The 27,864-nt window shown below is 39.3% G+C and overlaps 2 long non-coding RNA genes across 3 annotated transcripts in view; both read right to left on the reverse strand.

Annotated features, from left to right (window-relative positions):
• Positions 1-27,864, reverse strand: part of LOC111940721 (uncharacterized) — a 54,644-nt gene continuing 26,780 nt past the window's right edge. For both annotated transcript variants that reach the window (XR_002869638.2, XR_002869639.2), the window contains one exon: positions 1-308. This is a non-coding gene — a long non-coding RNA (uncharacterized LOC111940721). The remainder of the gene's footprint in view (positions 309-27,864) is intronic.
• On the reverse strand, positions 18,197-21,989 carry LOC147648398 (uncharacterized). Its single transcript, XR_015280657.1, has 2 exons — positions 21,890-21,989; positions 18,197-20,785 (listed from the first exon to the last, which is right to left on the reverse strand). It is a non-coding gene; the product is annotated as an uncharacterized LOC147648398 (long non-coding RNA).

A 27,864-nucleotide genomic window follows, 5' to 3' on the forward strand; every position in this document is an offset into this window, starting at 1 on the left:
TTTTACAGTTCTAAGCATATTTAATACAATGTTTTTACAACAGCTGTTGCTTTCACAGAACTTTAACCCCACTGTGTAAATGCATCACAGGGAAAATACTCTGTTGTCTTGGAGACAGCCTTTGCTCGCAAGTTCTTTTCCAGCGAGCTGGTGTCAGCTTTCAGCTCCGGCTGCATTCCAGGCAGGCAGGCACATCCCGGCCTCTCTCTCTCTCCTCTGTCTTCATTATTAGCCTCGCTGAAGGACGGAGGGCTCAGGAATCCGGGATAATTACCGGAGCTTCGTACCCACGGTTTCCATCAGCACACCTGATGAGAAAACGGGGGAAAAAATAAGCTCTAAATAGGGAAGGGGGGCAGGGGTGCGGAATTTGTGAAAGGTTTACTGACGTCCAATTTTTCTTTCGTTTCCTCCCCCCCCCCCCCCCCCCCCCCCCAATTTGGTTATGTCTCGTTTATTGCTTATCAGACCTAGTACAGAGTCAGGTGTCTTTTCCCTGCTAAATTTAAGCCAATTTATTGTCTTTGTTGAAAAGTGTTATGTTACAGCTGACACATGGAAGACCACTGGAGATATCATGTGACAAATGCCTCCCTTTAAAGGACTCCGGAAACCTCTCCTGTCTTTGAGAAAGGTGATACCAGCTAGTGACTTGACCCCTCCAACTCTCTAGCATATGCACCCACTGCTACAGGTAGTAGAGAGCAAATGCTGCCCTCATTACTTGTGTGCAGGCACAGCCCAAAAATGTGTTCTAAAGCTCTGTCTTCAAAGCTGGACATACAAAAAAAGAAATAACTGGAAAGTTTTCTTAACCCCGGAATATTTGTTTTCATCTCAGTTTTAGACATATGAATGTGCTTGAAATGGCTGTACTCTATGCATGAATAAAAATAGTAAAAAATGATGCTACAAACTTCACATATCACCACAAAATATCAAAGAGATTTTTCAAAACGGTGTAGCTGGAACTAATCCTGCAAAGCACTGAATGCCCTTAAATGCAGTGAATGTTGAAAGGACTTAGGTCTCCCAAAAGAACACTAAAGATCTTAAAGAACTAAGGCCCTAAATCTATTAATCTCTCTGTAAACAGCAAGGTGCAGCCATAGCTTTGGCTACCTTGCAGTCAGTGCTGCTTTGCTTCATGTATAAGCACTGCTTAACTTCCACCGTATGTGTGCTCTTGTGTTTGGACATAAGATGCTGAGAATGGTAGGTAATGCAATGCAAATCTAAAAGGTACCTGTTGTTTGTCCCTGTACATCTTCTTTAATGCCCAAAATGCATCCAGAATGCACTCCTATCTAGGGCAACATTTAATTGCAGTCTTTAGTGGAAACATGCATTTCAGATCCCTTGCTTTAAATGACAATTCCAAGGCATATGTTTAACATTAGGAGGTTTCTTTCCTGAACCAGAGCCCAGAAGATTAGCTGAATGTTTTTTCTAAAGGTTTAAAAGTAAAATTTCCCTGTGTCAGAACAGTTTCGTGAGCAAAGATCTGAGGGAGCCTTTTGTAACTTTAACAATGCTTGACTGGAGTAAAAGCAGTAAGGTCCAACATATTGTCCTCTCTGAAACAGAACAGCCCTTAACAGAAGTAAAAGTTTTAGCTGTGAAACAAAATTGGGGTGGAATCCAGGACTGGACCTTCAAATAAGCTCAGTTCAGACAAAGGCAAGTTTTAGAGCCATGTAGCATTAAAACAAGGAAGAGGTCATAGAAGAGCAGTGTATCCTACAGCATTGCAGGGAGCTCTTTTCTGAATTAGGCTGGTTTTTAAGTTTGTATTTTGAGTTAAGCATGGCACATCACATTGATTTGTGCCTGCTGATGCTCACAAAATGTTGGTTATGAAATGGGGGAAGAGGGAAGATGCCTTCAGAACAGGTTTAACTTAAGTGGCACAGACTGAAGCAATGTCTTCCACTCATGGATAAATGGCACAAGAGGCAGTTCAGTCAGCTCTGCCCAGCTGTATGGGTAAATGTAAATGTGTTGCTCTTCCACTGCTCCTTTTGCAGCATTTGCTTGCCCAAGACTAATGATGAAGAGCCCTTCAGATGCAGAGCTACATGACCCCGCAGTGCCTAAGCGTACTCTGCTGTCAGCCGCGGGTCGCAGCACTGCTGAGAGGCTGAGCAAAGCCAGCAAAATGCCATGTCCCATTCTGCTGTCAAGGGGTTTCCTCACCTGGGCTGGGCAGCCAGAGCAGCAAGTACAGCTGCAAGTGCATGGCTCCACCACCCCAGAGGGTCGTCTGAACCAGCTTTCTACTCGTCTCTTTGCTCCTGCCCAAGAAAGGGTTTGAGAGCCCTTGGTGCAGTACCTTATTCCTGTCCATCTCTGATGACTTTGTCCTAGAGGCACACCAGCAAATAAAGGAAAATAAGATCCTAGATTTGCATCTTCTTTAATTTTCTCTTGCTTCTGCTTATTCTGCTGACAGCAACAAGGAACAATGGAGAGCACAGATCATGATAATTTTCCTGATGCATGCAGAGTCACAGTCTGAGCCCCAAAGGGTGAGTAGAGGGTGTTTGCTAAGAAGTGCAGCAGACTTTTAGGATAGAAGTAAAGACAGGAGAATGGAGACAAAGATGAAAGCAAATGTACCCAGACTGAAGTGAGGAGGATAAGGCCTCTTGAAAGGTGTGCGCACATCTGCCCACAATCTAAAATAAGATGCCACATTCTACAAGTGTCACACACCCACCCTGAACAGAGGGGTTCATTAGGAAACTGAACTGACAAGTGCTGTCAGGCTGAAGCCTACTGAGAAGAGCTTGAGTCACTGATCTGAGTCACAGAAGAATTAGTACATATTTGACATTTGTGTGTATAGCCTTCCTGTAAAGGAGAAAATATTTCTGACTTCAGTATCACTCACATATTTAAACGGTGCCACCTCTGACTTGGAAGGCACAAAACCTTTCTAAGTTTGTGCTGCCAGCTGAATTTTGTTGTTGTTGTTGCTTTTTGTTTTGGTTTTGGGGGTTTTGTTTTGTTTCTGGACATTCAAAAGTGCATCTAAAAGTTATACACTAAATAGGTAGAAGGTTGCATAGGCAGCTGCAAAAATTAATGTGACACTTAAGTTGTTCCAAATGAATACTAAGCCAAGGTGAGCAATTAGAAATATATAGTACCTAATCACATCCATTTTGTTTTTGTAAAAGGGTGATCCTTATCTGGGTTCAAATGAAGGCATGCATGTGAAAGGTTTGTATCCAATCACAGACTATACAATCTGACATATTTCTAGTCGACATGAAGCAACCCAGCTGGAACACTGAGGCTCTGAATGTTCCCAAAAATGCAGGGAGACAGGATTATTAATAAATGCATTAGCAATAAGCTTGGCTCAGCTCAAGGCATTATATTTCAAAATAGACTTAGGGGGTTTTTTTGTAGTTTAAAACAGACTGAAGTGAGATGGCTGTGATTTATGTAATGCTAGCTCTGACATATAATATTTTTTATAGATTGCACTCCTGCATTTGTATGTAGTGAGAAGCAAAGATGTCCCGTTATGTTCAAGAAGGAAATACTTCAATGTCAAAGTTGTATTCTTGGAATTTCATCTTGGCCTTTCAAGATGTTTAACTGGTATTTTATTTATCTGTGTTTGTGACCTCTGATACCTACAGTTTCTTATCCTCCATGTCTGCTGTCTTTGTCATTTTTTGGTGCAGTTGCAGACTCCTGAAAATCTATGATAGAATGTTCAAAACTGTTTAATTCTTTTGGAAACCGAAGATCTAAACTCATATTATCAGCCAACATTTTTTCTTTGGTTCTTTCTGAACTCCAGAAAGAAAAATGGGTGTGTGTAGTTCATTATATGAAATCACTGGTAAACAATATTAAGTTTTTTTCCATCCCTTAGCAAAATATCAAAGAAGTAAGATAAAAAAAATTGAACCCTAGTGTATGCTGAAGCAATGCTGTGCTATTTTTATGGTCATATTTTTCAATGAGATAGGACAAAAGTCCTGATTTTTGAAATGAAAGGTGGCATCAAAACTTTCCCAGCCAAGTGGCTAGGTTTAAGCAACAAAAGAAAAGCTGCAGCAGCCTGTACATCCCACTGTAAGATCTCAAAGTGCCTCACTACATCTCACACCCTGTCCAGGCTCCGGCTCAGGAGTGTGTCTTCCAGTGCCATCACCCTGGCTGGTTCTGCAGCAGCCTGTGCCAGACAGAGCAGCTTGCCCTGCAACAAATGTCCCCTGTGAGCTGGAGCCACAGAAGGAGGTATTCAGTAGGCATAGCCTTCTTTCCTGATGCCTCTCCTCACAGACCAGTTAACTAAACTTCTAGTTTGTGCCTAAGACTCATCCTGTTTGACAGTGTGACAGAGCTGTATGTTTTTAGGTATAGACCTAATAACAGACTGTTTCAGTAGCCATTTCTGCAGAGGCACCTTCCATGTTAAAAAAAACCCCAAAACTTTAGAATTTTCTGCCATGAGACCTGTTAACATTAGATAAGGTAGTGTTACAAGATATAAAAAAACTTTTTTAGTAAAAAGTAGAAAGTAAAAAGCTTTCTTTTCTGAAACCTATGAAATACTGAAATAGAAGGAAATTAGTTTTCTGGGGAGGAATCACCTGCAGAGGTGGTGAGTCATCAGATCAAGTCTGATTCACCACTTCTTTGTTTTTTGGACACCGTGATCTCAGAGGTATTTTCTAACTTAAATGAGTCTGTAATCCTGTAATTTATTGGACCAGTTGGTAAAATTCTTGTGCCCTATCATCTGTTAATGGTGACAAATCCATTGTCAGCTGTCAGATATTCAGGAAATAGGTGGAATTCAGAATGAAGTCATTCACACCTGCAGGTTTTTAAAGATGCTCTTACTGATGTTGGTCGGTCTAAAGAGTACAGATGTAAAGAGAAGGAGGATATTCCTTGTTGTGTGGGTGTTTTATAAAGATTTTTGCTTGACTTATGTAAAATGAAATATTAGATCAGTAGAATCAGAAGCAAAATTATTTTCATTAAATGAAGCTATTCTTATGAGTTTTGGTATCTTTTAGTAACAAAGTATCAAAACACCGTGTATTACTATTTGTAATCATTTAAAGGACATCAGGTGAAATATTTGAAATAGTATCTCCGGTGAATTTAATGCAGATGGAACAATTTCAAGAAACAGGAACTTTGGGGTTTTTTTTTTAACAAAAAGATCATTAGATACAGTATAGTCCCCTTTTCCAAATTAATTATCCACCAAGGGCCCAGTCAGTAACACATACTCAAGCTGAGCAGTTGTTAGAGCCTGTGGGACCCTTGCCAGATCTGGGATTGCAAGGCTGATCCCTCAGGGAAGTATTGTAACAATGATGCTGTGCTGAAAGACCTTTGAAGGAAGAAGAAAAAAAAAAGAAAAGCAACCATGGGAAACCCTCCAGGTACTTCTTGTAATTAGATACAAATTCAGTATCATTTTGAAAAGCAAAGAAATAATTACCTTCATTGTTTCATTTGGAATGCTGAAAAAAGCCCCAAACATCCTGGTTTTCAGCAAGCTCCCCAACTGTGCTGAGGAATGTGCAATACCTATTGGTCTGGCTGGAACTACAACTAAAGGATGGCTGTGTCTTCTGCTGGTCACAGAGGTGGAAAGAGGCACATCCAATGGGCAGTTCAGTCACATGCAGACAAGCCATAGGTACCCAGCCATACCGATTATTCTGCCCATGTCTCCACCTCACCCTTTCCTGTAGTTGCAATGCACCATATGGTTTTCAGTCTTTGGAAGAGTTTGAGGTCTAGCACAGGTAGTGGTAACTGTAGTAAAATGATTGCCCTCAACACCTGTTCCACAAATGACAAGTGTGTCTAATTTTCCTTCTTGAATCATCTGATACTCCCTGACCTGGACTTCCATACAGGTACAAAGTTGCTTTGAGAAACAATTTGCATCAGAGTACATTAAATTCATGTTAAATAGCATTTATTTTTATATAACATATGTATTACACACTAAGCATATGCTGATGAATGATTTCTGGGTTTGTCAGTATCTGTCACTAGAATTACATTATCGTGGAACCAAAGCAGTCAGGATCATCAGTCTTCTGAAATGACATGCAGCTCATCAGTTCTCATTATTCTCATTAGTTTTTGCTTGCAGCAGCATGAACTGCTGGCCCACAGAAGGAGCTGCTGCTCTAGTTCCACTAGGTAATATTAGTTTTTTGGTTTAGTTAAGTGAGTGCCTTTAAGGAATTTTCCTAATCACTCCAGCACATGGACTTTCAGATCACTGATTGGTCTCAGGGCACAAAACATACATTCCTTTATGGTTAAACTAAACCAGAGAACATCACTCAGCAGCACATTGACTGTACTCCCATTGCTAATGGACATTTAGCACAAACCAGATCAGAGCTACTCTGAAACAAAACTCCTGAAACACATTTGTTGTGAATGTCACCTCTACAGTACTGCTCATATTGTGCTCTAGAAGTTGCTTACTTACTAGGTACACAGATGTCAGGTTCACTGATGCACATTAGGTTGTTACCTGTGAGTGTGTGATTTTCTGCACTTCTGCCTGTCATGGTGCCTGAGTTCACACTGTATCCACACAGGATGATTCCAGACCATTCAAGTTATGACTGTATTTAAAAATGCTGTATTTCCTTTCTAGGAAGATTCTTTATTTGTTTCCTTTATCTAAAAGACCTTGCAACATGACAGGTGTGCTCAGTTCCTACTGTCTCAGACCTTTACTCTGTGTGGCTTTACCTACCTTTTGGCTCTGAATTAACTTACAGACTGCATTCAATAACAGCTTAAAGATAACAACTGGACAATAAAAGCAAGTGAGCCTGCAAGTGGATTAATAAAAAATATGAAAACAGTATATAGAAAATATTCCACCATTTCTTCACTTCAGGCAATTACTTCTCAACTAACTCCTGCTGACAGACTTTTCTGCTGTATTTGCTTAGACAAAATGTGACCAGAAGCCAATTATCTCCTTTTCCCTCCTGGGAACCAAAACATTTTTCTTTTATCAAAGGTCTTGTTAGGATACAGCCCTATCTTCCCAAGTAGCAGAAGATAGATATATCTCTCTCTATCTCCTTCCCAAAATCACAGCAAAGAGAGCACCCTTGTCCGTCATCAATGCCTTGAAAGTGTCGAGTGTTCTCCTAGCACTTGTTTTTTGCTGAGCCATGCAGTTGTGTTAGAGTGTTCTGTGTAATCCATTACTTAATGACATAGAACCTTGACTTTTAAATTAGGACCTTGTTATTGCAGTCCTATTTTTAGCCACACGTGGCAGTATTAGAGATACTATTGTGTATTCTGACTTTGTTAGGAGATCTAAACCCTATCTTTGATGGTGTGTGGTGATAAAAAGTATACAAAAGCTTGAAACACAAATACCTTAATGTATGTATTTCTTGGAGGATTTACAGGTTTAGTAGGGTCCTGGAGAATAAGACAGGTTGTCTTATGTGCTGCAGTCATTACTGCAGTTACAGACCAGTTTAAGATGCACTTAGTTTATAATGCTTCATAGGAAGATGCACTGAGGTGAAAAAAGAGGTGCTATTTTTACTCAGTAGTTTAATATGTTAAAGGTTAAATTTTGACAGCCTAGTCTTGTGGAGATTGATAGTTTCATCAGATTGTTACAAATATTTTAGTACAAAACCATGCCTTCACTAAAAACAAAATAAGCAGCTACTGAATCTTCTTTTCATCACCAAAACAAACAAGCAAACTAAACTTCACAAAAACCAAAATTTTACATCTGGGAAGTGATCTGAAATGAAATGGCAGACACAGGGTGGTTAAGCCTGCAATTTCATGTATTTTCTACTTTATACTAAATGCTGTTTGAAATGTAGTACTATGGAGGCTTGATTTACACCTAGATTTAGGAATGTGCTCACATGCTACTGTTCTTTATGTACAGCTTTTGGCCCTAGCAAAAAGCATCTGTTCCACATGGCGGAAAATTGGAATCAAATTGACTTGGTTTAAATTAGTTCATTATGTGCTAAGTAGTGGTTTGGAGCAGTGGGTGTCATTGAAATGTTTTTCTTGTCCATAGAAAACTAGGAAATTACCTAAAGTAAAGGTGGAAAATATTAACTAGTGCCAACAGCACTTGAAAAGAAAGGCTGGAGGTGTCAGGTCTTCACTGCATGAATCATGTCAGATTATTAGCTCACTTTCCTGAAGTGCACCTGTAATGGAGGGGTTTTGATGATAAATAGATATAAAAAATATGTAAAAAATAAATGAGAATATGAGCTGCGCTTCATGTAGCCACAAGATTTAACAAACTCCATTTGGTCCATAGCAAATTGTAACTGAATCCCACTGATTTCCTGGGACTCATGAAGGAATTCAAGTAAAAAGGACATTCCTGTAGGAAATACTATCATAATCAGCATTTCAATAGCTCTGCTAGAGCTGTTCTGGTGTTATATGGGATACATGGTTTTTAACTAAAATCTGCTTTTACAAAAAGTGCACTTCAATGGTTTGAATGGGAGCTTGGGAGTTTGCTCCCATGCTGTACCATCTAGGAGAAGTGGAGACTGCAGCTCTTCCAAGGAGCCAGGAAACCTGATTGTGGGCAATCTCACAGCATGAACACCAAGTCTCTGATCTTGATATGACCACTAACAGGTCACACATCAGGACATTGCCAGACACTGAAAACTCACCCTAAGCAAGTGAGCCAGCCGGTCACCTATCTGAGTGATGTGCTGAAAAACGTGTGTTTCTGAAAAACATGTGTTGTCTCACTGCTGAAGGAAAATAAAACCAAATCCAAGTTTAAAGACCGAGGTACCTATTTTTTCTTTTCTAATTTTCACCTTAAAACATTTCAGTCTGAGGCCAATAAATACTATTCACAAAAAAACACAGAAATTGAGCAGTAACCCTTTGTCCAGGCCACTGTTCCTCTTCAGAAGAGACTGAAAAGCAATTACTCACCAGTTTTTGGGCTACCAGGATGCAGAACAATAGTTGGTACTGATTTCTTCTCTCTCAAGGCTGTTACTTTACCATACACAAGCACTTGACATAAGACACTATTTATTTATGAACTCAGACACACCACCCCTGACTCTCATCAGCTCTCAGCTCCCTCTCTGAACACCCTCTCTGCTAATACTCTGCAGCCTCAAGCCTCAAGTCTCTGGATACAACATTGATCCATCCCCTACTTTAGTTTAGTAAACCCTCCAACCTACTCCCAAAAAAAATCCAAAAATATATTTGGCATTATCAGGAAGGATCCTAATGGCAGAGGACACTGTTTTGCCACCTAATAAAACTTTGTAGTGCTGCATGCAGAGCCTGTCTCTGGAGCAAGAGAGGGGTGTAATGTACTTGGAAATCACACACAAGGGAAAGCAAAATGCTTAGGTTGGCAGAGGAGCAGTCTTAGCAGAAGGGTTTAGGAGGACTGTGACTCTGGCACAGAAAAGAAAGAGCTGGGGTATGACATGACACATCTACAAAATCATAAAGGCAGTGAATAACTTGGATGTGAGGATCCTATCCAGTCAATCTTACATTGCTAGAGCTAGAGGATACTCCATGACGTTCATGGATCACCTCAAGTCAGATGAAAAGGTATTCATTTACAGAGCACACAGTGAGCTTCTGGAACTTGCTGCCAGAGGAGGGTGAGAAGGCAGGTAGTACCAGCAAGGCCTCCAGACAGAAATTTGTGTGCAGTATCTGTAATTTGTATGTGAACACTAAGAAGAGAAGGCAGGGATATAGCCTGTCTCACCCCTTGGTGGTGCTGGGAAAGAAGACGAGGAATGGCTCCAGAGTGTTCAGATTCACAACCTCTCCTCTAAAACAGTACCTTCCCTTATGGATAAACATCTTGAAAATTGTCCTGAATATGTAGACAGTCTACCAGTATTTAGCAGAGTCCTTGAAATGTTTCATCTGTGACACAGGCTGCAACACAGAAATCAATACCAGAGGCTAAAGCTTTCTAGGTCATAGTTGGAAATTACTCCTTTTTCCTGGAATTATTTCCCTTTTCATAATTGTGACAAGTATTCTTCTTATGCAGTATCTTTGAAGGAGAACTGTTGTTCTGCTCCTGTGGAGACATGGCTTTGGGCATGCCCCAAAGATACCATCAGTGTTAATACAGTGTCATCATTGTCATGATACTTATACATACCTCCTGATAGTAAAACACATTGGATTCAGGTAATTTATCTTTTTAATCTTAGATATTAAATATTTAACGTTTTTGTTTGTTTGTTTTGGGGTTTTTGTTTGGGTTTTTTTTGTTGGTTTGGGTTTTTTTTGTTGTTGTTGTTGTTGCTGTTTGTTTTAGAAAGAGCGATTGCAACCTTTCAGCCTCTTACTGAAACAGGGGGAAAAAAAAAACTTGCTAATGTTTCTCATCCCCAGATGCCTGATAGTCTTCAATCCTTGTCATGGGCACAGGAGTCAGAAAAGAATATATAAGTAAGATATGAATTCTGCTTTTTCTAAGATGTCTGCATGTTTTGATACACATTTATTTGAAATTTGAGTAGTATCATCGGTGGGACTGTGATACGGAAAGAAAAAAGATTTGTTGATGTTCAAAATTTGCTGTTTACACAGCTTTGACTATGGCCAGTTGTGACTGACATTCTTATGTGGGCAATAAGGTGTTTATAACTGGAAAACAGTCTTTGACTGTAGAGAACTGATGAGTAAAAACTGATGATCCTTTTACACTGGATCCCTGACTCTTGAACCGACTGACATGCATGTAACAACAGATCTCAGATCACTTAGCTCCATAAGCATTTTAGAGATCCTGTATTCCAGTTCTGGTATGTAAATATTTGTCAGCACCATTTATTCCTCCCCACTGCCTTTTTTTCTTTCTTTAGCAGATTAGATTACTGCAGCACAGTCTGCAATAACTGGTATGGTTTATGTTTAGCACTATGTCTTCTTCCCTTCTTCACTTTCATGGCATTGCTTCTGCTCTTAAGCAGCAAAGCACACTGTCCTTAGACCAGGCCTGTGCTCCAGTCTCAAAGTGGAATTTCTAGAGACAATACTGTCTGGAGCAAGAGGCCTTCTTCTCATGTGTGTTAGGATACTTCTGGAAGTCCAGTCAGCAGGGCTGTGGGCTTACTGAGGGCATGCATGGGCTTATTCTTTAATAAGCAGCAGCAAGCCTATCAGTAATAATGGAAGCATTCAAGCAAGGACACTTGAGTTAAGAAAACTCTTACCCACCTACACGTTTGCAGCCAGTGCTGGAGGAGACTCTGAGGTTCACAGACCTGCTGTGAGTGCACACATGAGGTCACATCTGTATCTCATCCCTAGCCCCACATCCACAAACTGCCTATGCAGCTGCCCTGCTCTCTAGGTGGAAAACCAGGGATCTACAGATAACCTAGAGAGAGACAGAAGATGCTGAACTGTTATACAGTTGCCAGTGCCAAACACAGGGCTAAGGGTTTAGAGAGCTGAAGGCCTGTGAGACGGGCATAGGTGCATAGCAGAAGGGACACATACATGTACAGGCCCTTCATAGAATTCTTGTCTTAGAGTTTATGGTTTGAGAAAAGAGATGGCAAAATCTTGGTGTTATTTTGTTTCTAGCAGAGATGCCTTGTGAAATCTATTTTTCAAAATGATGGATAACATTTTAGTTTTCTTTATGAAACTGTTCAGAGGAGCAGACCTTTAAGTGTTTTCAAGGCAAGGGTTAATTTCATTGACTCTGTTCACAGAATGAGTCCTACTTTTATGTACTTTTTGGAAAACTCTGTCAACAACAAATCAAAGACCTTGCCACAGATTTTAAATTAATGTATAAACTCTCAGTTTTAGCATGGTTTCTCCTTGATGCCTTTCAGAATAAGCAGTAAATGAAATACCAGTTATATAAAAATCACATTTTGTTGCCAGGTAACACACTCTGTTTTCACTGCAATAGCATGGAAAGTTTGGAAGATATTTAGCTAGGATTGAATTCAACACCCTAGCAACTGGTGAATGGCCCTTAATACTGTGCCAGCCTTGATTTCCCAGCATCAGATGACTAGACAACTCTAGGTAAAGTGTAGCTGAAGGATAATTGTTATAAGACGCAATAAAGTCAACATAATTTAAAGAGGGTAGCCTTTTCCGTCACAGTTTACACTGTCTTGGAATAAGTGGAATGACGCAGAAGTGATGTCCACAATGAAGGGGAATTCAATCCTTTTTGACTCAGAGCACTATATATAAAACTCTTTTCCAAAAGCAGCTGATGTTTCAGCACTGAAGGCCACCCCAGCTGCTAAAGAAATGCATTATTTAAAGAGACAGTGCAACAAGATGGATGAGAGAGATTTGTGTTTGTTTTTCTTGCAATAGAAATTTCTTACATGACCTAGAGAAATTTTCTTTATATTGTGCTTCAGAATAAAACTTTGTTGCCTTCCCAGGGACATTGTCAAGATGAGGGTCTGAGTGCCCAGTAGGAATGACATTGCCTGGGGGAGGTGGTGCAGCTCCTGTCCTCTGGTCCCTGCAGGGGTGGCCAAGCCTTGACAGCCACATGGCTGTGGATGGCTGCTGGCTTGCCTGGATTGAAGACTGCACTCACAGGCCAGGTGAGGGTACAGGAGCTGATGGGTTTGAGCACTTAACTGGTTTTGGCTCATTCAGCTGTACAATGGGAGAGATATAACCCTGTCAACCATTGTGCCTCATCACTCAGAGCTCTGTATCCTCAGCTTGGCTATTCTGGTGGTAGTAATGCAAAAACATGTATAAGAAAATCAAACTAAAGTAAATTCTACTATTTGTTGGTTTTTTTGTTTTTCTTTTTTGCTCACATGTGTCTGTGTGAACCACTGGATCCTGCCTACTTCCCTACTTTAGCTGGGAGCTGTGTATGGGACAGTGGCAACTGCGTTAGGCTGAGAAAACAAACTGGGGGCAGGCGTAAGGATCTCCATTCCCATTGCAAACAATTCCAATTGTGTGTCAAAACATAATGATATTAAAAATGAGCAGTATAAGAACTGCAGAAGCTAAGCTAGATACCTACCTATCCCTTTTCTCACAATAGTAGAGATAAGAGGCAGTTTCTAGGAATACAAAAATGTACTGAAGGATTTTTTTTTTCATTCCCAAAACACTAAACTGAGAAACAGTGACTTAGAACAGAGCCGTGCTGAAGAGCCACATCTCTTGAGCATTAAATTAAAAAATTAACATGAACTCCCAACAAGGGAGCAAGAAGATTTTTGGAGATTTATGCAACGATTTCCTCTTTTAAAGTAGGAGGCTGTACTTTCATTTCATGGTTTACCTTGTGGCACATATGAAAATAGCCTTATTTCCTGTTTGGTAAGCAAACAGGAAAGATGGTCTCTGGGGGCTGAACTTTGTTATTCTGAGTGCCAAGATTTGTCAGTGAACATGGAATAAGCACTCTTCAGCTTCATGGATTTCTTCCTTGCTAGCAGCTGGTCAATCACAGGTGCTGGCAAAAACCTCACCAACCACTGAAATGTAGTGGGAAGGGCTTTGTTTTTTTATCACCACATTCAGAGAGTTCCTAATTTGCTCTGGTTTGAAGTGCTTCTTGTGAATACAGTGAAAATAAAAAGAGCTACAGAAGGAATATGAATAAATACAGAATAACTTATTTGCAAATACACCAGCTAAGGAAACAATTGTGCAATACTTGTGAACAAAAGAAAGTGTCTGGGGCAAAATTTGATTGTTGTTTCACTTTCTAGCCATGCTATCCTTCTACAAATACAGTTGTAGTATCTCTGTCCTCTGGTATATACCAGAGGAGCACATGGACAGCTGAAAAATTGCTGTTTTAGAGGGTGTGAGAATGTGCCTGGACATCTCAGGAAAACCATAGGATAAATAGTCAAGCAGTCTCATTACTTCTGGGGGACATCCAATAGTGTGATGCCAACACCTTACCACAGAATTTTCCTGGAAACCGGAGCCCTAGTGGGCACTTGGTTCTCACAGTAACACCGGGAGGCCAAGAGAGCAGCCTCAAGGCATCTGAGATTGATGGGAAATGTCTCCAGCAGGAGACAGAAAATCACATTTGGAGGTAATGTGCTGCTCCCAGGCTATAGTCACAAATAACCTATATCAAACAGTGCCATATTTGGGGCTGGACAATAGCCACAGGCCAGAGGGAAGCAGAGATTTCACTGTGTGTCGTATATGGAGGAGTTTGTTTTTCATTACTTTTGTCTTTACAACCTAAATGGTATTTGCTGTTCCAGGAAACTAATAATTTGGAAACTCAGTTTTCATTGGTTTGAAGTTTAAAAGGCCATCGCTTTTCACAGGGTAGGGGACAGTAATGAAATTTTTGAAGGAAGAAGGCATATTGCAAACTAAACAGTTAAAACGATGAAAAATAGAAAACAGCATGGTTTCTGGTTTCCCTGGCAGATCTGCTCTTACCCCATGTCCCATTTCAAGTTTGCACACAGTACTTCTTCAGTGCTGAGACAAGCTTTGGTGGACATAGTAGGTGGCACAAAGAATAAATACCCTTTTGAAAAAAAAAAACAGTTTTTTTCTGGCCACATCTGTGTTTCCAAATGGCATTAACTGAGTACCAGCATGAAACAAGCCATTTCAATTATCTAACTCTTACAGCAGAAATACCTTTTTTTGAGGAGAGCTATTGTGTGAGGCATTGCATGGAAAGCACAGAAGTTGTCTGCAGTGATGTTATTTTCGTCTCCTTACTGAACATTATATTTTAGATGGTATTCCACAACATTTTTTTTCTAATAATCCCTGATTTTGCCTACATTTGGCAGTTTTGTCTGTGCATGTACCTAAATGCTTGCAGGTTTCAGATCTATGTTCCTTTAAGTCTTTTCATAGTTGTCTGTGTCATTTTTTTTTTTTTTTTCTTTTTTTCATTTATGTAGTATAGTAAAGCATGGAACAAGTAGTGGTTTCTGGAGTTACATTTTTCCAAATGCATTCCAGCTTCTTCAGACTTGTCAAATTCAAGAAAGGAATGAGAGATGAGAGGAAAACGAGGGCAGGGAGATGAGAATAATGTAGCCTTAGGAAACCTAATGCTTTGTTCCAGTTCTATGTAGTAAGACAGATAATATGAGGTAGAAGATGAAGATCCATCTAGAGGTCTGAGTGACAAATGACATAGATTTATGTCCCAAGGTATACAATGTTCTCAGATCCTTTCAGGAGAACAAGATCCTTATATTTCTTGGCTGCTTATCTGCTATTTTCTGGGTGGCAGTGGATAAGATCTTGCTGATGCTTGTGAGAATGATTAAATTCAACCTTAGGCAAAAGATTGCAATGGTATAGATAATATGGTCCCTAAAGTAAGCTTGGTGGCCTCAGCTAATTCAATTTAAGGGCTCCTTTCCTTATTGTGGAAATCTTGGGAGAAACTTGCATTCATCAGCAGCTTGATCTACAAAAGGTGTTAAGTTTTTCCAGCTATGATTAATTTCATGTAGAGTTGTGGGTTCTTGCACCTCTGAAACTCAAGCCTTACGTGTGTTGCATGAAGAATCTGCCACATTCAGTTTCTCATTATCGAGGGGCATAAAAGTGATTGAAGGAGGGGAGAAAAAACAACAACCCCAACCTCCACAAACATTCATTAAAGTCCATCATCAGTATCTAAGCAGCATGATAGCATAAGGATATGTCAGTTGTCACTTTGTAGCATGCAAGTTTTATTCCCAAATCACCCCAGTAACCTAAATAAGAAAGGCAAAATGCACAAAGAATATGGCCATCTGGAATACATAATGTGGAAAGATCTGCAATGCATTATATGGTCTGGAAAGTGGCTGGTCGAATTCCAGAGAGCTAAGATAGACTTCAAAGTCTGGCCGCACATCAGTGAAACTGCTGATCAGCTCAGATATTTAAAGTGGGTGTAGATGAATGAATTTATTACATTTTTTATCTGTTGCATTCATATGGGAAAACATGTCTGTGGACAGGTTCTCCACTCATTTCATGCTTGGATTTTTTACTTCAACTGTATAATGCATTTTCATAATTTTACATCATATTGCTGTTTTACAAAATGAGTATTTTTCCATAATTTATAATTTATAATTTATAAGGCCATTGTACAAGAGACAAAAAACCCAAAAGAGCTCAAATAATAGTAGAGAATAATAGTTGACTCAAACACCTTCAAAAAAGGTCAGACAATTTTAATTTAAAAAAAAATGGAAGACAAATCAAGCTGGGTTTCCACCTTTGTTCTGTTTTTAACTAAACGCAAAAACATCCACCATTTGGGATTTTTCATATTTCAATTGCAAACAGCTTCCTCCTAAATTAATTGATATGTCTGACTCTTATTTACCAGACTTCCAGCTTCTCTACATTTGTTGGAGAAAGGGAAAGAAAGATGAAGCTGTACAGTTCATTGTTTTTATGTGCAGATCCTAGAACTTTGTGTATCAGCCTGGGATTTGATGTCTTCAAGGTGTGTTTTACCAAGCCTATGGATGAAACAGTGACTCTCCAAACTTTGATGATCTCTAATGGCACAAACTGGATTATTTTACTCTTCCTTTTTCTCTATTGAATGCTGGTGTTGTTGCAACAGCTCATAAAATACATCCTTTACTAGGCTTTCCAAAGAAAAACTCCTCAAACTAAGCATAATCTTACTATTTTACCTGCTATTTAGACACAGAATTTGACTATGAGTAATAAATAGATTATTTTTATTGAAAAATACCACAATTCTGCTCATGACAGTTTTTTCCATAAATTAGTTATTTTGTGTTAACTTTTGTACTGAGTATTCTTTACTATGCAAGTCAATTTCCTGTTTTTACAGTGCAAGTGTCAAGCAAACTGCTGGTAAAGCTGTTTTTAATTGACTTTTAATTATGTTGTAATACATGCATAGGACTGGTTGCATGGAGTAAGAGAACTGTTCATGGGAAATGCATTTGTGATTGGGTTTTTAGGTTTTACCTCCCCTGGGCCTGTAACAAAATTTTAGCTTATTTCATGCAGTTTCCCATTCTTCAGCTAGGCTAGCACTCAAAAAAATCCAGCAAAACTCCTTCAAATACTGTCAATAGCTAGATCAGTACATGCAGGACAGCAGAAATTGCACTCTCCCTCTTAAAACTGTCTCCTCCCTTTCAAAAAGATAAAAGAATTGTCTTAAAATTGTGATGACCATGGAAGACAAATTATGCTCTCCACAATATTTTTCCAAGACATTAATGAAGTCAGTGAGGGAGGTGGATATTTCCTGTGAAATGGGTGTGGTTAAGGACTGATTATGGTAGTTAGAGTGGACTTCAAGCAGCTGTGCCTGTAGTTCACTCGATTATGTCAATGACCATCTCCCTGCCAGAAAACTTCCTCCAAAGTGCTCTGAAGCCTTTTCAGGCCAGCATTCTTCACCAAACCTCAAAAGCTGAGGCTTGAGGTGATTTACCTCATTCTTGCCAACAGCTTTGAAAAATCCATAAGAGCAATCCCTATGGACATTTGACTCATCAGCTTCCTGTTTCTACTGAAACCCAGATGTAAGAAATAATCTACTATGTCTGAAGAAGAAAAAAAGAAAGAAAAAAGTTGGCTGAGTATTTTAAAACCTTCACACACCACGGAAGTTTGGGTGTCATTTTCCTCATGTTTCATTCATACCTTTAAAAGAAGAGGAGAGGAAAACGTGTACTTAATCAAAATCCCAGACGCACTTCCTGAGCCTATGTGTTTTGCAGATGGGAAGACTTAGAAGACAGATTGATTTTTAATCAATGTTAAATAAAGAAGAGCATCTGCTTCATGTAGTAAAAATGTACCCTAAAGTCCCAGTCATCTGGCACAATTGCTGCTGACATCAGTGACCCAGTGAAAGTGTGGTGGTAGCACAGTGCACACCAAAGGTGGGAAAAGGGGTACCTGTGACAGAAAAACTCAGTAATCAAGAGTTCATTTACCACACCTGGGCACAAGACATGTGATGAAGGGAGTAATTCCTCATAAAATCCATGGGGAAAAAAAAAAAATTCTTCTTTAGTGTAGACACAGATCAAAAAACCTCAACCGCTCAAATAGCTTACATTTCTAAAATGACTGCAGACAGGGTCTAAACTTTGTTGTTTGTCTTATTGTCTTTTAAGCAAAGGAGTGCAAAACCAGAAACTGCTTTGGTAATTTGCTAGAATATTTTATTCCAAGTTGTCCCAAGTACAACTTGCTATTTGCAAGTGAAGAAATTCCTGTTTGAAGAGAAAGAACTGGAGCTATATTTGCCTTCAAGAAAGGCTAGTAGCTGTGAGTACGCTGTCATGAACTGTTTCAATTGTTTTCAAGCTTGAGAAAATAAAGTTGCAAAAACCATAAAAACAAGGTGTTCTGAGTAGAAAACAAACATAATAGTTGATATAAACAATGTATCAGTAACTTGAAAGCTAACATTTTATTAAGTCATCCAGAAAAAATATGCAAAGTATTATGTTTACAAACATATAGGTTCACTTTTAGAATGAACCATCCACATGAAAGAAATGTTTCCTAGATAATTAGTTTCCAAGAGAAATAGTTCAACCAGCTGTAGAAAGGTATGAAAATACGCTAAGTTAAGAACAATAATGTGAACCTGTGTGTAGTAATGTTCTAAAGAGTCTGAAGTATACTGGATGTAGCTGTTTTGGGAAGATGTTTGGAACTTATGTCAAAAGATATGGTTGCTTAGATGAATGTCAAGAGTCACCCCAGTTAATCATAATGGGATTTGACTTTAAGGCCTCTCCAGGCCTACTTTATAAATTGGGCTACTGAGGACTGCTTAGCAGAAGCATAAGCTAAAATCATACACCATCCTCAAGGAATGCTAGCAGGTAAGAAAAAAGGTCTGAACAACCGTCCACCCCCCCCCCCCCCCAAAAAAAAAAACCCAAACAAATAAACAAACAAACAAAGAACCCAACCCAAAAAAAAAAAAAAAAAAAAAAAAAAAAAAAAAAAAACCCACAACCAAACAAAACAGGGCCTTGTTTCAGAGTCTCTAGGACACAGCACTCTTTGCCTTCTTTCTGAGAATTTTCTGACAGGCCAGGCATTTACTTCAGCAAGTGTTAACGCAGTTTGTGGGCAAAGACTTGACTTTCTTATCAGTTACCTGCTGCTTATTAAGAGCGTTCAGTCTTGTCTGTGCTTGCTAAAACGTATCATTCCAGAGGTTCTAGGGTAACTTTTGGAGTCACTTTTAAGGATACAGGATCTTAGCAGAAGATCCTTTAGAGATCTTAAAGAAATACAGATTACCTTTACCACCTCTTAAAAGAAAGGAGAGTGGAAGGTCAGATGTATCGTCTCCTTGCTAACAAAAACAAAAATTGCTCTGTTGTGGCCAGGAAAAAACAGACTCTGCTTCTTCCTGGGGGGAAGAGTACTCCTACTCCCCTTTCCCGGAAGCCGCTGCTTCTAGCTCTTTCCTAACATAGCTGTGGGGTTTGAATCAAATCCCTGTATTATGAAAATTAGAAAGGGAAGGGAGTGTGTAGGAGAAAAATGTCCATATATAAGAAATATATTAAGGCTAGCACTAGAAGGAGAAAGGGGGAACTTGAGAAAAGTGCTAAATAATTCATCTGAGGTGTTTCTTGGGTCATAAACTCTTGCATGTCTTAAAATGGTCATATTTGGCAGACAGTCAAGACCAAGTTTGCCAGTCACTGAAAGTTTACTGAAAGTCTGAAAGCAGGACACTTATCTGTTGGGTTTGGTTTTACATGCATGCCTTTCTCTTTTATCTTCTTGTCCTGCTTCATGTTTTTTTTTCCTATTCTTGTTTAAATGTTCCAATTTTTAGAATGTCCTAATAATCCTTTGAAGCATTTAATTTCCTCTTTGCCAATCTAAGCCAAAACACAGGCTATATTCCATTTGACTGATGTTTGACCATGAGGATTTTTTCTGTATCTGTGCTTGCACATACACACACATGACCACACAATGCAGGCACACACACAATACCTCAGAAACAGACCAATCTGTTACAAATCTGAAAGCAATCTTCAGCTCAAATTCCTCAGGAGCTCATTCAGTGAACTTTTTCAAAGGCAGTAGAGGAATATCCCTTGTGTTCACAATTATTTAATGGAGAAACATCTAGATTGCTTTCAGAGCTCCATCCAGCAGAAGATTGTGTGTCCCACTAGAAAACGAAGCTTTCTCTGAGAACCACTGGCGATGAAAAGCTGTACTTATTTTGCCATGCAAACTATGCAATTTAATGTGCTCTTCCCTTAGGAGGTGACATGGAAAAAAAGACCTAACTAAACCCTTCTGATCTAATGCCCAAAATATATTGCATTTATTTGCTCTATATATTTTAATGAAAAAAGGTCTTTTGAAAATGTTCACATTTAGACATAAAAGAACCCAAATAATTTAAAATAATTACATTGTAAATGTCAGTTTTTCATAAATGAAGCAACAAACATATAGAGCAGGAACAGGGCAACATTATCAAGCAGGTACCCAATTTATAAAGCTGCACTCCAGCAGCAAACATTTTTAAAAAGTAAATCACTGAAGATATATTATCTTTTTGTGGCTGCAGTCCATTTCTCCTCTCCTTTGGCTGGTTTTGAGGAAGGTTTCAGTGCACTTAGCTTGTTCTCCTGGCAGTCTTGCAATGACCAACCCCCATATGCTTCCCCACTCCCCCATCCAAGCAAGAGCTATGCAGTTTCTCCTTGTGCCTGCAGTCACACAGGAGGACAAGAGTCTAGAAGGGAAAAGAAAGTGTAGAACAATTAAATTCTTACAAGGTTTCCCATTATCTAACCTTTCTTCACAGTGTTTTCCTTTAGTTAATTCTCTGGATAAACTAGAAAAAAATTGCAAAGCAATAAGGAGCTCATCCTGCAGAACAAAACTGATAGATTCTATCTGCATATGGGTAGGTTTGTGTAAAAAAAAAAATAATATTTTTTTCTGATTGTCTGATGGAAACCTGCATTTTCTCTAGAAACTTGCTTCTTTCTCTCTTGAGTAAAGCAGTGACAGGTTTTTGTTTCTGATTGGTTCTGATTTTCAGAAGGCTCCCCTGCAGCAGTCAGTACATGACATGAGGCATACTAAGCCAAGCAGTATGCTGCTTTTTCAAAAAAAACACAGCCAGTAGGACACCTATGATGGATTTTCCTCATAGACAGGGAAGGCCAGTACAATATAAGAGGGAAACACAAAAGGAGTACTTGCTCCAGTTAACCCACACTGAGTCCTTGATGAGCGCTCCTTCCTTCTTTCTTCAGGGAGCCCCATCTTGGTTTCAGACAAAGAGAAATACTGAGTGTAACACTGAATACTGAGAATACTGAATATAACACACCTGCACTCTCTCAGGAAAACATTTTCATTGCTCTGCCTTCTAGTCCAAATATTATTTGGCAGAAATTTTACTGAGTATTTTTTGTTTTATGGTTTTTCTCTACCTTCTAAGTGATACAGGGAATAGTGAAGCCCAGACTGTAGCCTAAATTAAGAGAACCAGTTAAAACATATATATCTCTTCCTTCATGTCTGGTTGTGTTACCTTTTGCCCAGCCTGGAAATGAAACTCGAGATAATTTTAGTAAGGAGGTAATATAAAAGGGGACCTTTATTTGAAGGCCTTCAGAGGCAGTTATGGAAAGATGCCCACAAAGCTTCACCCCCCTCCCACCCCACCCCAGGGCTGAATACATTTTTATGGGTTTTAGGAAATTAGCATAATTGATAAAAAGCACCAGTTAGGAGGACAAGTGGTGATGCAATGCCCCCCGAGGTCAAGCCCCTTCTGTGGAGTCCCCCCTTCAGCACTAGCTGTACTTTGTCCAGGAGAATGTACCTGGAAAAGTTGTTCTCAGCCTTGGTTCCCAGGAAGAACCAAGGTAGCACAGAGCTGTGCTCCTGGGGCTTGGAGCTCTGGAATTTGTTTTGTCTTTCTGCTGAAAGAAAAGCCATGGAAAAGTGCTGGGGAAACTAGTCACTAATACAATAGACTACAGAGCTACAAATATATGTGTGAAGAATACAGAGAGCATTTACAAGAAAAAAAAAGGCAAAACTTGAACAGCATCAGTTGACAATGCTCAGTTTTGTCCCCAGAAGTTCATGAAGATGTTACAGGATCCCAAGAGTGGACTTGGTGCCAGTACAACACCAGGTGCCTTCTGATCACCAGATCAAAGGGTGAGAGTTGAGGAATTGCATAGAGCTAAGAATATTTCTAAGATGTATTAATTTTTATTAGAAAAACCGTGTGCAATTAATATTTTCAATATAAATTATTTATCATTGTCCTTATACACTTCTGAAAATTGTAATATAATGGAAAAAGTAAAAACTAATGTCATTTTAGCTGTAGCATTGCCTTCTACATGACTGAACTGGAGAAAATTCAGCTATTTAAGTATATTTTATATAGACAGAAACAGAACAGCCAGTGCTTTAGAAACAAACCAACCTATACAAAACAGTAGAAATAATTTTTTGACTCTGAAATTCTGTTCACTTTGTGTGAGAAATTTATCAGCAAGAGACAGAATATAAGGGAAAAGAGACTGATATAAAACAGAAAAAGCTCTATTGGAGAAGACTTGTCTCACATATATAATATCCTGCAAATAAACTGAACTTTTGAAAAGATGTTACTAACCCCATGCTATTCATCAGAGAGAGAAAAGCTTTTTAAAACAGCTGACTTACAAAGAATAATACTATTAAAAATATTTTCATAATAAAACCTTGATTAAGCAAAGACTTCTCAATGCCTGTATAACCTAAAAATCCTACAATGCAGTTCTAACACTTAATTGAATGCTTTCATAATTACAAGTAGATTCCACAGGTGAAACAGATTTTAATTTATTCATTTATTCTACCCCATTTGAGCTCAACAAGGTTCTTTATAAAATAGTCACAGGTGCTGCACAGAGATTTGCTCTTTTGTAGTGCTTGCTTTACATATAGTAGTTGTTGTACAGAACATTTGCCTCCTCAAATGAGAGGGTGTGGGGATCAAGTGTTTTGTTTTGGTTTTTTTTGTGAGACAAAGAATCCCACTGGAGATTTTTTTTTGCTGTAGTATTGCCTCCTTCTGTGATGGTTAAGGGGTTAATATGCTGGCATAAGGTACTGATCAACGCACAAAAGTAAGACTGAACCTGAGCTCTTTCTTTGGTTGTGCTGGATGAAACAGACTCATACAATGCTTCAGTTATGATCCTTTTATTCCTGCAAAGACCTGTACAGCAGCTGAGCTTATCATGAGCTTGGAAAAAGACCCTTGATTTTATTGGTGTATGAAACCTAGGAAACAGCAGGTCCTTGATCCAGGTCTCTGCATCTAAGTGTGCAGCTCTGCTCTGTTGGGATAATAGGCTGCAATGTTTTAAATAAGTAATTCACTGCCTGTTTCTTACTGTAGTTGGTGGGCTGTCTCTGCACTGAGGAGAGCAGCTCTTCAGACAAAACGCTGAAGAGCAAAAGGATGAAGTACAAATGCCATTCAGCGGTGTCTAACATAACTGATAAATGCTTTTTGTGTTCCTGTATCTGTCAGGTATGATATTAAACTTTCTCTGGTTAATCTTGGCTACAGGAATTTCAGAAATATAATAAAACCATAGTTTTGCAGTGAAGTCACCCATGGTGTGAGCTGAATTTTGAAAAATGGTGGCTTTACCTGCTGTATGGAAAAGCCCAAAAAATAACTATTCTGTGGATTTTCAAATGTGTAAAATACTTTTTTGTGACTTTAGTTTCTGTTCCCGTGTACTTTTCTAAAAATCTGTCCATTTAAAATTCATTCAGGATGATACAAAATGCACTTGCTCCTGTATGCTTGGGATTATGCTTTTAAAAATATATGTCCACATTACTAAGTGAGCTTCAGAACACATTGCTCTTCTTTAGCTGATATGAATTAAGCCTATGAAATTACAAAAGTCCATTTTTTATTGTTTTCTTTTATTTTTTTTTTCCAAGATGGATATCTCCATGACAAAAAAAGTGCAAGAAAATAACATACTAGTGAATTCTGTCACTGCTTACCCTATTATCAACACCTAGTTATCACCAGATTTCTCGTGTGACACCATGGAGTACCCCAAGTGTAGATGCCTTAATGTATCTATAGAAAAGCTGTGTTACACAGCTTGATAAGCTCATACTTGTAACTTTCAAGTGTTCAGCTACAAAGTAAATTAATATTTTAAAGGCAGTTTGTGGGTTGCTTAAGGAATTTTTGTGTGCAAACGTTGCCCAATGAAGAGAGTAAAAAAGAAATGTGCTTTCCAACTAAATGTACCCAATAAAGTCCAAATGACGCAAAACACATCTGGCTTCAGGTTTTGCAATGCACTCCATAAATAAATTTTGATTAGTCACAGATTTGCAAATCTACAAAGAAAAGTTGTGACCAGTGTCTCTGTATGTGGAAAGCTACTTATGGTATTTGGCTGGAGACCTTACAAAATTTGTGTTTCGCCAGCTTTGTGAACTCTTTTTTGGTTGTATCTGAACTGCACTTTGACTTCTGGCTTGCTCAACATAAAGGAGAAACCAAAATTCAAAGCTAAAGGTTCTGTGTAGCTAGAAGCAAGAGAAAATGATCATGTGAAAAAATAATGCCTTCACAGCCAAATTTGCATAGCAGTAGTCTTTTGTTTTTATTTTCCCTTTAATATATGAGCAATTTGTATTTCAAAACTCAAGCCCAAGCACTGGAATCAGGATTTAAAGCATGAGGTTTTAAAAACCATGTCACATGTTCAAAAGCTGCTCAGATCTGTATCACTGTAAGTAGCATTTTCATTTCATTGTCATAAGGAAACAATCTCAATCCAGTATTTTGCAATTGCTCCAAGATTGTCAGAAGAGATTTGGGCTCATATCTGGAATTAAGGAGGCAATCTCACTAGAGAGGGGTAGAAGAAATTGCATATCCAGAGGGCAGCCTTGAGAAAAAAGAAAGCAGAAAGAGGAAGATGCTTGCAAGTATATCTCACTGTCAGAAAGTGAATATCCAGTCATCTCCTTCTGATGCTCAGTAAACACAGTAAATTTCACCAGAGCCAGAACTTCAACATGACTTTTCTTTTGCTGCAAGGTAGTGAAGGAAATCTGCCCATAATTAATTGTGCACTTGAGTGCAATGGAAATAAATAATGAGGGGAACTTGCTGGCATACAGAATCTCCCAAAAGAGACAAAAAGCTATAGGAAGTATGGGAAACACAGGACAAAAGCCACCCGTGATTTCATCCTTTACCTCATCTACTCTAGTTTATCTCTCTGAATGATCTGGAAGAAATGATATGTGCAACCCATTTTGTGATATTTCAAACATGTCCCAGATGTCATCCCTCAGTATCAGAGCAGGGAAGTCTGTTTATTGGGAAATGCAATAGCTGCAATTTATGGTCTGAAAAAGTCAGTATAATAACTGATTAGTGAGTTAGTGGGTTTCTGGTATTCTGCTTCTACTAGCCACTTTTCTTCCATCAATTGAGACATCTCATTTTATGACTTTGAAGATGCCCAGAACAATGTTAGAAGAAAAACCTGCATTTTAATTTAAACAATGCAAGTACAACTACAACTAGTATTCATCCTTGCTAGAATTTTACCATTTAAGTTATGAAAACCACCACTAAACTATGCTGGTATATCCAGTGCTTGGGCACAACATAAAACAGTTCTTGATTTATATAGAGGTCAGATCCTCTCACAATTGGAAAACATCTGTTTGAGAAGTTTGGTCAAACCAAACAAGCACTTCCACAGTCTCTCACTGCACTAACCAATAAAATAATAATAATTCTAAAAAAGAATCATGAGGAGCAGCAGATGTTGAGTTCATATCTTTGGCTTTTCCAACACTGCAGAAACAATCAGATGGAAAGACCCAGTCATAGCATGTTTGAAATTGATTGAGGAGGATGCAATTTATTTGCACAACCTTGTTGTATACTCAAGGCCATAAACTCCTCTCCACCTAGAACACAGTGTGCCACAGGTTTTAAGTGGCAAAGAAGGGAGGTTGGATGAGAAGAAGAAGACAGAGCTCAGATCTGAAATAGTGCAAGAGAGGGTGAAAGAGAAAACTGAAGAACAAGAAGAAGGGGCAGGACCTTTCAAGTGGGATGGCACTGTATTATATAGGTATGCAAGTGAGTATCAGCATGACAGCTACTTGATGACTGGTTTAGCAAGGCCAATATAAGAGATGGGAGACACACCTGTGGCTCTGCAGAGCAGAGTGGAGCCAGTGGAGAGCTCATCCTTATGAAAAAACCATAGGCACTATGGGCATCTCTAGCACTACTTCAGATGAGCCCCAGGTATGACAAGGGTGTTGATCCTGTGCTGTTCCAGCAAGAGCAGAGCAGAAAGCCTGGATACCCCTGCCACAGACAGACAGACAGACAGGGTCACAAGGCAAGGGACTCAAAGCTGACAAGTCTCAGAAGATCTGCTCACTCCAGCAATGGCCCTTGAGAACCTTTCTTGAGAAGTTTCCCAACAGCCTTGGTTTCTGACTGGGGGAACTTCATGGCCTCATCATGAGTACCCTGTTTTTCTGTAATGGGGCAATCAGGTCCAGGCTCGTGCAAAGCAGGTAGGTGCTCTGGAAATAAAAATCCAAACTCAGCTTCCTGAGAGATCTGGAAGATAGAGACACTTCAGGAGTTAAACTGAAAATGGACTTTTTCCCAGGGCTCCCAATGAATATGGGTAGGTGCTGGTTTACTTTTGTTGATCAATTTTGTCTAATGTAACTTGTCATGAGGCATAAGATTAAATGAGATGACATGTGGATGTTGTGTCAGGACCCTTTGTTCTCTGCTGCTCCACAATAAGCTAAGCCAGGAGAGTCCTAGAAGGTACTTACCTGCCTGCTGGCATTCATTACACATTCCCAGAAAGCAGAATACAGGTCTCTGTAGCACTGTAGCTCTGTAGTTTGAACAATGCAATGATGAATGGCCAGGACATGCAGGGATAAGGCAGATATCTTCACAGTTAAGAAATGGTAAGTCCTCCCATGAGAGTGAAAAGTCTGGAAGGTCTGCCTCAGGCATGTATTTAGAGAACAGAAAACCTCAATGAGTTCTTGTACAATGCTGTGATCTTCTAACCAAAAGAACAAAGGATGTGTCTCAAACGATTGCAGGAGAAATGGCTATACCCTTATTAAACTGGAGAAAAGTCTTGAATGCCATGGTTATATGGAGACATAGACAACTCTATTGTCATGTAGTCCTCAGAATGGAAGTATACTCGAAGTTCCAGGCATCCACTTTTTTACAATGAGATATTAAATTTCTGCTTTCTTCCTCTGGCTCACAAATATGTGGGCTGCCTGCAGCCACTTTGCACTCGTGGGAAGGTTTAACTGGTTCTCCAGAGAAGTGTCTAGAGGCTGTCTGAACTCTGTTCCTGGCAGAAGATGTCGTGATGAAAACCCAGAACTGGAAATGAAGAGACCCCATGCTGCCAGCAGCATACTGGCCTGTGTGCTTAAGCAGTCTGCCTAAGATTTCAAATAAATGTTTTGAAACTGGAATAACTTCACTCACATGTCTCTTAGGAGGGCGTGAGGGGAAATTGGTTTGCAGAGATGCAAAAGAGGCTGAAAAAACATGCAGCCTCTTCTGCTCCACTGTCACAAACCCTAAGCCGGGCCTACTTTGTTGTAGCATGAGGTAAGAAAGAAGCAATTAGCATTTCATTGGCTAAACCATATCCTTTGGCTCAACACTTTATTCTGGGATGAAAACTTTTCGGGGGCTAGCTTATGTGTCCTGTCGAGACAGGC

The sequence above is a fragment of the Cyanistes caeruleus genome, chromosome Z, assembly GCF_971803275.1.
Source record: "Cyanistes caeruleus chromosome Z, bCyaCae1.hap1.1, whole genome shotgun sequence".
Lineage (NCBI taxonomy): Eukaryota > Metazoa > Chordata > Aves > Passeriformes > Paridae > Cyanistes > Cyanistes caeruleus.